This window comes from Solanum verrucosum, unplaced genomic scaffold (assembly GCF_900185275.1).
Source record: "Solanum verrucosum unplaced genomic scaffold, falcon-dt-bn FXZP01000194.1, whole genome shotgun sequence".
NCBI lineage: Eukaryota > Viridiplantae > Streptophyta > Magnoliopsida > Solanales > Solanaceae > Solanum > Solanum verrucosum.
In genome coordinates, this window is record NW_026020416.1 from 1,426,934 (window position 1) to 1,439,646 (window position 12,713).

The window sequence follows — 12,713 nt, forward strand, 5'->3', positions numbered from 1 at the left end:
AACGCAGCGACCTTGAGGGATTTTTTTTTAAGTCTTCACGAGATGAAACGAAACATAATAATCTTTCCCAAATATTTTTCAATTTCTTATGACCCTTGTCGTTTCATTACCAAGTACTGGATCACCATTCACATGTAATACATACAACACCTCTACGTGTTGTAAGATGATTGTTGCTTCACTTGTTCGAAATTGAAAACTATGAGTTTCGAAATGTCATCGCTCAACTAGTACAGTGATCAAACTATGAATTAGATTTGTAAACACCATACAATCCAGATAGTTTAATCACTTCAAGAATTTGTGGATGTATATGATGTTTCTTTATGAGCTTTAAAAAAATTTCGTCTTTTCTCCTTGTATTAAAAAATGATAGTAGTACTTTCTTCTCATATATGTTGTGATTTATGAGCGAGTTGTCCCGTTAATACATCAAATTCAAGTGGAATGTGATCCAACTTGTATCCACTACAATCAACCATTAAAGAAAATACCTATTATATACACATGAAATTAAACTTATGTTAGTTCAAATTGCTATGTAAATTTTCTTGGCATTCATCTCAAAAAGCATACTTTAAAAGTGACTGTAAAGTTAACAAGATCTCATTCAAAAGTTTTAGGGTTATCCTCCTTAATTTAAAAAATTATTTATGACACAACCTATCATAGACTACACCAAGCAACAATAAAACCTTAATATAATATTTTTTCTTGATATTCAGTTGTTACATTAGGAAAAAAAAATCAAATCATGAAGGAAAGAGAAGCAGGAATAGACAAAGCGAATTTGGAATGTGGGTATGCAACAAGCTACTACTATGGATCTAATTAACAATTGCGAGTTCACTGGCCATGAAGGAGTGTCCTTAAAATGAAAAATAGTCCAGAGATAGTAAAATTAAATCAAAATTTATACCCAGATAAAATCCTATATTAGAATTCAATTTTATGGGTTTGTCTACGGGTGCTTCAATTTACGCAAGCTAGAATTCTATGGTATTTCAAGCCTTACTTTATAAAGAAAAATTAAACATTGAACAAAGAAAATTACCTAGAAATACTTATGGCAGTGAAACAATCGTGAATCTCTTTTTTTGACAACACTAGTGGCAAGAAATGGAAATGGAATAGTGCATATGTACTCTTTCTAACAGTAGACAAGATTGGGGTTAGGGCAGGAAATAACTCGATATGTGAAATTTTAAAGTAGAATTGGATTTAAGGTGAGTGAATTAAGTGGATAAATAATTCTAAAAAGTTACTAGCCCAGCAAGGACATAAGGAACAACAAGATAATTTCCTACTCCAAAAGGCTGATGCTCATAGCAGACATGATAAGGAAATAGCAAGCACAAGCTCAAAGTCAATGCAGAAAGATAAACAACATATACATTCAAGAGGGCAAAGCAACAATGATTCAAGTATGAAATCACCCAAGGAGATCTCAAATTCAGAAAGTACACATATAGGTTCTGCCATAAGGGAAAAACATAGGGAGGAAAAATACACCGACAATGCTGAAATGGAAATTAACATGGAGAACAAGGAGGAGAACATAATTGTACAAGAAGAAGAACACCACAAGGTGAGAGGTACACCAGATGGAAAAACTCCCAGAATAGACAAGATGCAGCTTATAGAAGTGAATAAAAAGAAAGATGAAGAGGAAGAAGATGGCATGGAGGCATCCATAAAGCAAATAGGAAGAGAATGAGATTTGTCACCAAGACAAATAGGGCAACTAAAAGGTAGGCACAAAAAGAAATACAACAATACAGTGCCTCTGCAAATAAATACAAGGAGCAGGAAGGGAACATCATCCTCCAGTGATCAATGATTAGCAAATTACTTTTCTGGAACATAAGGTCAGTAAACTCTCAAAATGCTTTTGAGAGATTACTTGATCTTAACAGGAAAAATTATTACTCATATATAGCTCTCTTAGAGCCTTTTCAAAGTCCAACAGAGATAGAAAGTTATAGAACAAGACTTGGCAAACAACATGCTAGAGCTAATTGTTCAGCCAAAATTTTGATTTTCTGGGATGAAGATTGGGAGGAACAACATACAATAGACTCAGTACAACAACTAACCATTAGTTTCAAACATAAAAGGGAATCAGAATGTAGTAAAGATGACTGAAGTATATGCCAGATGTAGTGCTTTGGAAAGATTAGAGTTGTGGGAGGACCTTGAAGACATTGCTAACAATACAATATGCCCATGGATAGTAAGAGGGGATTTCAACACTATCATGCATGAATCTGAAAAGTTGGGAGGACTGCCAGTTACACAGAATGAAACTATTGATTTTATTCGGTGTATAAATACATGTGCACTGAATAAATTGAAGTTTATAGGAAGTTGTTACACTTGGTGGAATTGACAAATTGAGGAGGACTGCATTTTCAAAAGACTAGATAGAGTTTTTGGAAACAATGAATTCATGAACACTCTCCAAGGAAGTGATGTTCATCACTTGATAAGGGAAAGGTCTGACCATGCCCCTTTACATGTGAGGTGCAATAATGTACATGAGCAGATCAGAAAACCATTCAGATTCTTGAACTTCTGGGTCAAGCACAAAGATTTTGTTAAAGTGGTGGGGGAAAGTTGAAAGAAAGAGGCCCAAGGTTCACCATTTTTTATTGTTCAACAGAAGCTCAAGAGATTAAAGGGAGTCTTGGTGCAATGGAGCAAATCAACTTTTGGGAATATATTCCAACAGGTGGCCACATTAGAAGATGTGATAAAAGCTAAGGAAGCTTAGCTGGAAATAAATCCAACCACAGAAAATAGGATTGGTTTAAAAAAGGCAGAAGCTGACTTAAAAAGGTACATAGACATAGAGGAGGAATACTGGAAACAAAAAGATGGAATGAGGTGGTTTCAAAATGGAGACAGGAACACAAAATTCTTTCATGCCTATGTATAGGGTAGAAGAAGGAAACTACATATTTAAGCAATGCAGACAATGCAGGGGGATTTAATTTCTTCAACATAAACTATTGGAGCAGTCAATGTGTTTAGAGAACAGTTTACAGAAAAAAATGAACCCACAGACTACACCATGTTGGAGAATATTCCAAACATAATATCCAATGAGCTGAATGAAAAGATGGAGAGGCTACCAACAGAAGATAAGGTTAAAAATGTGGTTTTTGCTCTAAATGGGGATAGTACAAGTGGTCCGGATGGGTACTCTGGTCAATTTTTTCAGAGTTGTTGGGAAATTATGAAACAGGACATCATTAACATGGTAAAAGCATGCTACTGTGGAATGGAGATGCCAAGGTTCATTACACACAAATCTGATCTTAATTCCCCAAAAGGAGACAATGAACAATTTTGGGGATTAAGACCAATTAGTCTTAGCGCCTTCACCAACAAAATTATTACAAGAATGGTCCATGAAAGGTTGGTTCCAGTTCTACCAGATATTATATCAAGAACCAGTCAGGATTCATAAAAGGGAGGAGTATAACTGAAAATTTCCTACTGGCTCAAGAGATTGTGAGGGATATTGATAGGAGGAACAAATTTCACAACGTGATGGTGAAATTGGACATGGAAAAAGCATATGATAGGATATCCTAGAAGTATTTGGTAAGAGTACTAAGGAAATTTGGGTTCTCAGAAAGAATCATAGATATGGTGGTAAGAGTGATCTCCAATAACTGGTACTTAGTGATAATGAATGGGTAGAATTTTGGTTTCTTCCAATCCTCTAGAGGACTAAGACAAGGTGATCTTTTGTCACCCATTTTATTCATCATAGCTGCAGAAGTTCTAGCCAGGAGCCTCAACAAATTATTTGAAGATCTAGAGTTTAAAGGGTATGGCATGCCAAAATGGAGTCCTGAAATTAATCATTTATCTTATGCAGATGATACCATTCTTTTCTGTTCTGGACAAGCTACCTCTATGAAGAAGAAGATGAAGGTGTTGAGGAATTATGAGGCAGTCTCAGGGGAAATGATTAATCTGAACAAAAGTTTAGTTTACTTGCATGAGAAGGTTCAGATTGGTATTTGTAATCAAACCAGGAGGATCACAGACATAAATCAAGGCTCCTTTCCTTTCGCCTACTTAGGTTGCCCTATTTTCTATGGAAGGAAAAATAGAAAACACTTTGAAGAATTGATTAAAAAGGTCATGGAGAGGATCAATTTGTGGCAGAATAAATTGTTATCTTTTGGAGGGAGGTATATACTAATAGCTCATGTGCTATAATCAGTTCCTGTGTACATCCTGTCAGCCATGAACCCACCTGTTGGGGTTATAAATCAGTTGCATAGAATATTTGCCAAGTTGTTTTGGGAAAACACAACTGGATCAAAAAAACAAGCATTGGGTGGCATGGGACAAAATATGTAACCCTAAGGAGGAAGGGGGTTTGGGTCTGAGATCATTACATGATGTAGCAAAGGCTCTATTTGCAAAGCTCTAGTGGAACTTCAGGACTTCCACCTCATCATTATGGGCCACAAATATGTGGAATAAATATTGTAAGAAGCATCATCCTATTATTGCTCAAGGTTTTGGGGCATCACATGTATGGAGGAAAATGGTTCTAATCAGAGAAGAGGTGGAACATGAAAAGTGGTGGCAGATAAAGACAGGATCTTCTAGCTTTTGGTTTGATAATTGGACCAAGTTAAGGGCCCTATACTATTTGGAGGAAAAGGCAGTGGAGCAAGAGATTGAAGTAAACGAGTTTATTACAGATGGTAGGTGGAATAGACAACTATTATTGGCGAAATTATCCATTGAAATGACTGATCACATCATGGATAGCATAAAAACCACAAACACACAGTATGGCAATGATGTAGCTTGGTGGATGGGCAACACACATGGGAGGTTTACTGTAAAATCTGCTTGGAATCAAATGAGAAACAAGCATGAGATGAGAAAGGACTATGAGTTGATCTGGAAGAAGGAGCTCCCTTTTAAATTCAGCTTCTTTATGTGGAGGGTGTGGAAAAAAAGAATTGCAACTGATGACAATCTTAAAAAAATGAAGATTAACATTGTATCAAGATGCTGGTGTTGTCAGAACAAGTAGGAGGAAACAATGACACATTTATTTCTAACAGCCCCATAGCCAATAAGCTATGGAGGCACTTTGTTAATTGTGCTGGAATAAAGATGGAAGGAATGCTACTACAACAGATTATAATAGCTTGGTGGAAACACAAGGCATCACCAAAGTTAGAGCCATACCAGCCATTGTTTTATGGACTATATGGAGAAGGAGAAATGCAATCAAACATGGAAATAACATCAGATATGAGGAGATGGTGAACCAAATTGTAGGAGTTGTGAGACAATTGATAAGGCACAAGTATCCATGGATAAAGAGAATTGAATGGTCATGGCCGGACATAATTAGCAGATAAGGGAACTATAAACCAAAGCTACACTACCTCAATGTTACCTGGAAACCTCTTGACAATAGGAGAATAAAATGCAATATTGATTGGGCCAGCAGAGGTAATCCAGGTTTGAGTTCGATTGGTTATTGCCTAAGAGATAGCCGTGGGGATTTAATAATTGCAAAATCAAGGGGAGTAGGAATTGCTAAAAACATGGAGGCAGAATCATTAGCAATCCTGGAGGCCTTAAGAACTTGCAAGGAAAGGAACTTACAGGATGTTATAATCGAAACTGATTCACTCAGTTTAAAAAAAATCATCCAGATGGAATGGAAAGTACCTTGGGAACTGGTGGAGAAAATAGAGGAAATCAGAGACATCATACTTCTAACGGGTACTACAATCACACACATACAGAGAAGGCAATGGTCTGGTGGATTGTATAGCTAACATTTCAATTGAAGGACAAACAAATCATGAATATCACAGATTTTATGAACTTCCAGCTAGAGCAAGACAAGTACTAAATGCAGAAAAAGTAAAAGTACCGGTTATTCGCATAAAGACTCGCAAAATCAATCAACAATGAGGCGTTCACAAGGTATACATGTTAGGAAAAGAGTACATAGATACAACTTTTTCCATACAAGATCAAATTTGAGGCATACATCAGCTAGATCTACAATTCACTATCAAAAAGAGAAGAACCACGCGAAGAGCAAAAGTATCTCCAAGACAAATTGGAGGTCCGAGAATACCTCAAAAGAAGAGAAACAGTACCTTGTGTGTTGAAGCAGAGCCGCAAGTAAGTTTAGCTCCATTTGGGCCTTCATATTAGATCTCTGGCGACTACAAGCAAGCAACAATCGATGGAGGAATCGGAAGTTAGTAGAGCAGCAAGTAAGTTTAGCTCCATTTGGGCCTTCATTTCGGATCTCCGGCGACTACAAGCAAGCAACAATCGATGGAGGAATCGGAAGTTAGTAGAGCAGCAAGTAAGTTTAGCTCCATCTGGGCCTTCATTTCGGATCTCCGACGACTACAAGCAAGCAAATCGATGGAGGAATCGGAAGTTAGTAGAATGTCGGCAAAGCTCAAATTTTGGCTTTCCTTTTTTTGACTTGGGAACTGGTCTCTTTTTGGGCCAATTTTTTTTTTGTATGGTCATTTTAAATTATGAATAAAAAGGTCCCTGGACCAAATATTTGATTTTAAAAGAAAAGTTTTCCTACTTTAATGCCATCTCCCATTTTTTTTTGTTTATTTATTTTTTTTGAAATCAAATATGGGTTAGTACGTTACTATCAACAATGTTTATACTAGCTTTGTAAAGCTTCAAAAAATGTACTATTATTATAAATTGATTTAATAATAGCTTATTTTGTCAAATATTCAACAAAAGAAGAACGACATGACACCTTTTCTTGATCAAGAGTTTTCTTATTTATTTATTTATTTATTTATTATTATTTTAAAAAATATCATTTCAATAACTTACATTCCTCCATCTTCATAATTTTCACTCTTAATTAGTAATATTCATAACTCACATTAAATTACTGTAATTATAAAATGTTTACCTTATTCTCTTATATTTGAAACTATTTAATTTGTATGAAATGCGAATGACAAAAAAAAAAGCCTGCAACTTTAAAGAGTGTACTTTTCTTCTCTTATTTCTTAATCATTATGGGAATAACTAGGGAAATTCTCAACAAATTCGCCTTCAAAGAAAGTTTTATGTTTTGTGTTTGACTTATATCAAAGTGAAGTTATATTTGTTACGATCCAAAAATGGACGTGATGACACTCATCTAATCTCACCAAGACAAGTCAGCCTCAAACCTAACAATACGAAAGAAATGCGGAAGATAAATCAACAATATCATAAGTGTGGAAAACGTAGCCAATTCCATAAGCACCCCAAAATCTGGTTGTCACGTGCACAAGCCTCTAATGTATAAAAATAGAATTGAAAGATATATACAAGTCTCAACGTATTTGGTAATCTTGAATAAAACAAAGTATAAAGTAAAGAATAATAGGGTCCACATGGATGACAAGCAACTACCTCTCAATGTATCCTCAAAAAGCCTCGAAGAAAAATGAAGAGAATGATCACACGGGTCTGGGTTCGGAACATACACAAATGTAGAAGCGAGAGTGAGTACCACACAACACGGTACTCAACAAGTAACCCACTAAATAAGGTAAAATAAACTAGAATACGAGTACTCCTTTCTTCCCAACGGAACTTCCTCAACTACAACCTGCATAGAAATTAGCCTAACCTAACAGTTTACAACTCACAAAGCTTAGCAGTCATAATCCAATAGTCACAGTTCAACAATTATCCAGTATCAAGTCAATCAGTCACAAGTATCAAGTATGTCAATCACAAGTATCAAGTATCTCAATTACAAGTATCAAGTTTATCAAATCACAATAGTCAAACACTTGGCAGAACCATTTTCCATTGGAACAATATCACTCGCCAGAACCATTTTCCATTGGCACAATATCACTCGCCAAAATAATTTTCCATCGGCTTTGTATAACGTCACTTATCGAAACCATTTAACATCAGCATAATCACCACTTGTCTCATCACAATGTACAAAAATCAATGCAAATAGACAATTTCACACCATAAGAAAGAGACGATAACTCCAGCAATTCAAATCTACAATAATGTCATCAAAGCATTTCATCAATCAACATATTAGGATCAAGGCAATTCGCCAAACACAACTTCAACACATTGCCTTTTTCATTTAATGCCTTTTCAATCTTTAAGATCAATTAATTAGAGTAACTGAACCCATCACCTCATTTCCATTACTTTCCAACACACACAATAAAGGGAAATATAAGATTCTACAAGTTTTACAAAGTTTAGAAGTTCACTTGTCTTAATTCAATCAAAAGTCAATAGGAGACTTGAGCTTTTCCTTTTCGAACAACGTCCACAGCCACACAATCTAATCCAACAAATAATCACAATAATATTCAATAAGATTCCAAAAATAATGACACTCATATCATACACTTTGAAAAATGGGTCAAATCAACTCAAAAGCTCAATTTCAAAACTGAGATTTGAATCCAAAAAATTTTACTTCAAAACGTTACCCAGGACAGTTGAAACTCATTGGTAAAAACTATTTCGAAAAAGGAGTTTAAATCATTTCACAATTACTATTTTATCTTAGAACTCGATTTGTTGAAAACTTTTCTCTTTGCCAATCAAAAATCTCAATTTTTTATGTTAAAAGACACAATTGATAAAAGGAAATTGAATATTTAGGGTTACAAAGACTTACCCAAATGATTCGCCACAAAAAATCTCTTTTAAATCGCCTCCAATGATTTTTCAAAACTCAAAATGGTGAAAATGGGATAAACCCCCAAAATTGTAGGCCAAAACTCTCTCAAGTCTCGCTTTTGCGAACCTAGGGTCGCTTACGCGATCATCACGTTTGCGACCCATGATTTGCTTAAGTGAACCTTGCAAAAACTGGCCTCTTGCTTTCGCTAGCCGGCTTTCGTTAAAACAAAGGTCGCGAAAGCGAGGGTCATGTCTCCTGAACCCCTAGCAAAGGTGAACAGGGTCTCGCTAATTCGATCCTCGCGAATGCGAGGCACACCAGAATCAGAAAAATCAGCAAACTCTCAATTCATTGAAAGGACTATTAAGATTTATTCGGAACCCCGTACACAAAAACAGATATGCTACCCAAAAAAACTCAACGTTTCAAACTCAATGGAAACATCAAAATACGAATTTGAGGTCTCCTTGAACCAAAATTTGTTAAAGTCACAAGAAACGAACATAACGCCTAAAAAACCAAATTAAGTTTGGGACCTCTGAAAATTCAACTAAGATCACTCCTAGGTCTAAAATCATCTGTCACTCCCCGAGGCTACCCCCTTAACATAACACGGGACCTAGGATCATGAGTGACCCCAAGCTAACCTTGAGTCTAGCATATCATAAGCATACTGAAAATAACTAAGTAAAACATAAATTATGCGGAAGCTAAATCAATAGATATCTGAAGAGGAACAAGCCCAACTAATCTGAATGTAAATATAAAATAATAGGAGTTTAGTGTTAACTGAAACAACCACTTAATAACTCAAACTGAATCTACTACTATGTCTGAAAAGCCTCTACTGAGTTGAGTTGTTGGGACATGCCCTCAGCTAACTCTAACAAACTGAAAACTGAAAGTAAAGACTAAAATGAAAGTATGTCTATTGTCCTCGAAATATGAAGAATCACCACTGAAGCTGTTGAATGCGGATCGAGAATCGATCTATGCGTGATTTGGATGTTGAGTACCTGAACCTACATCATAAAAGGATGTAGCGCAAAGTATGCGTCAATACTTGTAATGTACTGAGCATGCATGATATAGATACTAAGTTGAATAAAGTACATAGGCTGAATAATACATAACTAAGCAATAATATAATTTGAACAAGGATATGTAGATGTACTGATGTATAACTAAAAAGTATTGTACTGAATGCAATGACCAGTACTAATCATTAAAATAACATGTTGAAATGAATGCTGAAGTATATACTGAAAACCTGGTCAAATGCACTAAGAGTCTAATTGTGGGAGCTACTATTAACCGACATAAACCACGTGAGCTAAACATGAAGTACGATGTATACGCCCCATCGAGAGGACCCAATATAACTTGTCAGGGGTATAAAGGCATGACAGTGGCGTGATCACTAATATTGATGCCCAACAAAGGGGAATTATAATCCTACGCAAGTACGTAGTTCTGGGACAATGAGGGTACGACACCCCACACTTAAACTTTTGCTTGTCCTCGAGTAAACATTAAAACTCATCTCAAATAAATCAAAATAAGAATGTAATCACTTTGGCTAATACAAACAATTAGGCCATATACCAATTTCAAAACATCAAGTACACTTCTCACTCATTATGCAAGACATCCAAATAAACAACAAACCTCTAACCTCCTAACCTCAAGAAAGGACTTTGAACTCATCAAATCTAAGCTTGCTCCCCTGCTCTCATCAAAGAAAGTTAATAAAATCACATATCCATCATGAAACAAGTGCTCTCACAAGAAGAAAAAGTCCACACACTCAATTCAAAAGATTGAATAAAGACTTTATATCAAGAACAACTCTCACACTCACAAATAAAATTCACATGTATGTACAAAGAACCATAGGATTGCCCATTATGTACATCTTCACTAATTAAGCATGCTTGAATAGAATCAAATAGGACTTTAACGGGTTGTAATGTAGGCTAGGGGACGGGGTAGGAAAACTAAATAATAGTGACTTACACTTCCTTAAGCACTTTGCACTTTAAGACTTCATCACCCATTATTTTCTTCTCTTTATTTTAAACCCTCTCTTCAACAATTATTTCACAAGTAATTCTCATCATCTCAAGAATGCTTCAATCTACTTCTTCTTTTTTTTCTCTTTTAAAAAAAAGTTTTCCTTCATAATAGCCACCCTCAACGTACGTATTTTACATGCATTAAGGTGCACGATGTCCTTGGAAGGATCAGGGCCATCATCAAGGTAACTTTTTTTGTTCATGTCACATTCCTTTGTTCTTTTTTTTTATGTCACATACTTTCAAAAAGGGCTTTTTAAACACTTTGTAGCTATCATTGATTATCTTTTCACTCAACCATCCCTTTTTCTTCAGAATTGATAATTAAAATAAGTCTATGCTATAATGTTCAAGGAAGCAAGGTGGAAAACCTAGGGATTCAACAAAATAGTCAAGGCCAAAATATGGCTACCAACAAAGGGCTACAGGCTCAAAAGGGCTAACTAGTGATAAAATATCTTAAAAGTCTAAAATTTACTGGACAAATCAAAGAAAGCCTATTATCATCTCCTAAACAAAACAACACTTTTTATCTTGCTTCAATAACATGCAGGGCAAGTTCTAGACTAGGATGCAAAACATGGAATAAACAAATTCTCACCACACATGGCATAAGTATCAATCAAGATGAATCAATTCCACTTCTAAGAGAGACAAGATCATAACAAACTACAAAATAAAATAAGCTATATACAAAGTCACAACCATGAGCTTAGGTGTCAAAGAGTCTGCATTTTTTTTATCAAGCATTCACAAGAAAGTACTACTCAAAATTAGACCTAAATAGCAAGTATCACACCTCTCAAAGGGGTCTTTTCTTTTCTCTCAAAAAAACAAAAAAATCTTATTCCTAAAAAAAATAAAAGATACTCGGTTCAAATTAAGGGACTCTCCTCAAGAAAAGAACCGAAAACAAAAGTGTAGGTACCCATCCTAAAAAAATAAAAGACTCAATAAAACAATAAAAACTAGGAATTTATTCTTCCACCCCACACTTAAAAAGATGTTATGTCCCCAAAGCATCAAATAAAATTTAAAACAAGGGTTAGGAAAACTCCCTGAGGCTTTTAGGCCTATCTAGTAGCATGTTCTCTTTATTTTCATCAAGGATCGTACGCACCCCACACTTAAGCTCAAACGTGCTCCTTAGTTCCAAATTTTGGATACTCAGACTTCTCCAAAACCTGTAAAAACCACACAAAAAAATGACACTAAAAAAAATAAATAAGAAGTTACACTATATATTGGGTTGCCTCCCAATAAGCACTTAATTTAACGTACGGGCACGACACAAATAAATTCACCACTTTTCTTTCCACTTTGAACTTATGAATTTTACCTCTAACTTTGCATCTATTTTTCTACTCCTCTCAAGGGGAGGTGGTGTAAAGATAAAAGAACCAAGTAATATATGTCGCATCTTGCACTTCTTGGCCCTTAGGTGAGGAATATCGTTTTATCTACGCGGACTAAAAAACTTTAGCTTGTAACTCATCTATACACTCATCCATTAGTTCAGATTTTACAGAAAAGTGTTTTGAATGAGATTCAAGTTGCCTCAACTCCAAAGCAATATTATTTACAACATTCTCACTTTTGTACTCTTTCTTAACATTGATATTAAGGAATAAGGTGTAGTTGAATGGTTGGAATTTCTCTTTTTCCTCCACTAGTTGGTCATTATCCATGACAATTGGTAATTGGGCTTCAGACGCCTCAATTTTTTTGTTCAAGTCAACCTCTAAGTCATGAATATCTGAGCCAAATTGATCTATTTCTTGTGTGAGCTCAACTCTTCCTTCAATCAGTTGGGTTGCCATGTATATTAGACCATCACAAATAGACTCTTGAAACTTTAGAAGTTGAGTTTGTTCTTGTAGCTAAGATTGGCTCACTATCTCTGTTTCTCCATAATTTTCTCCTTGTTG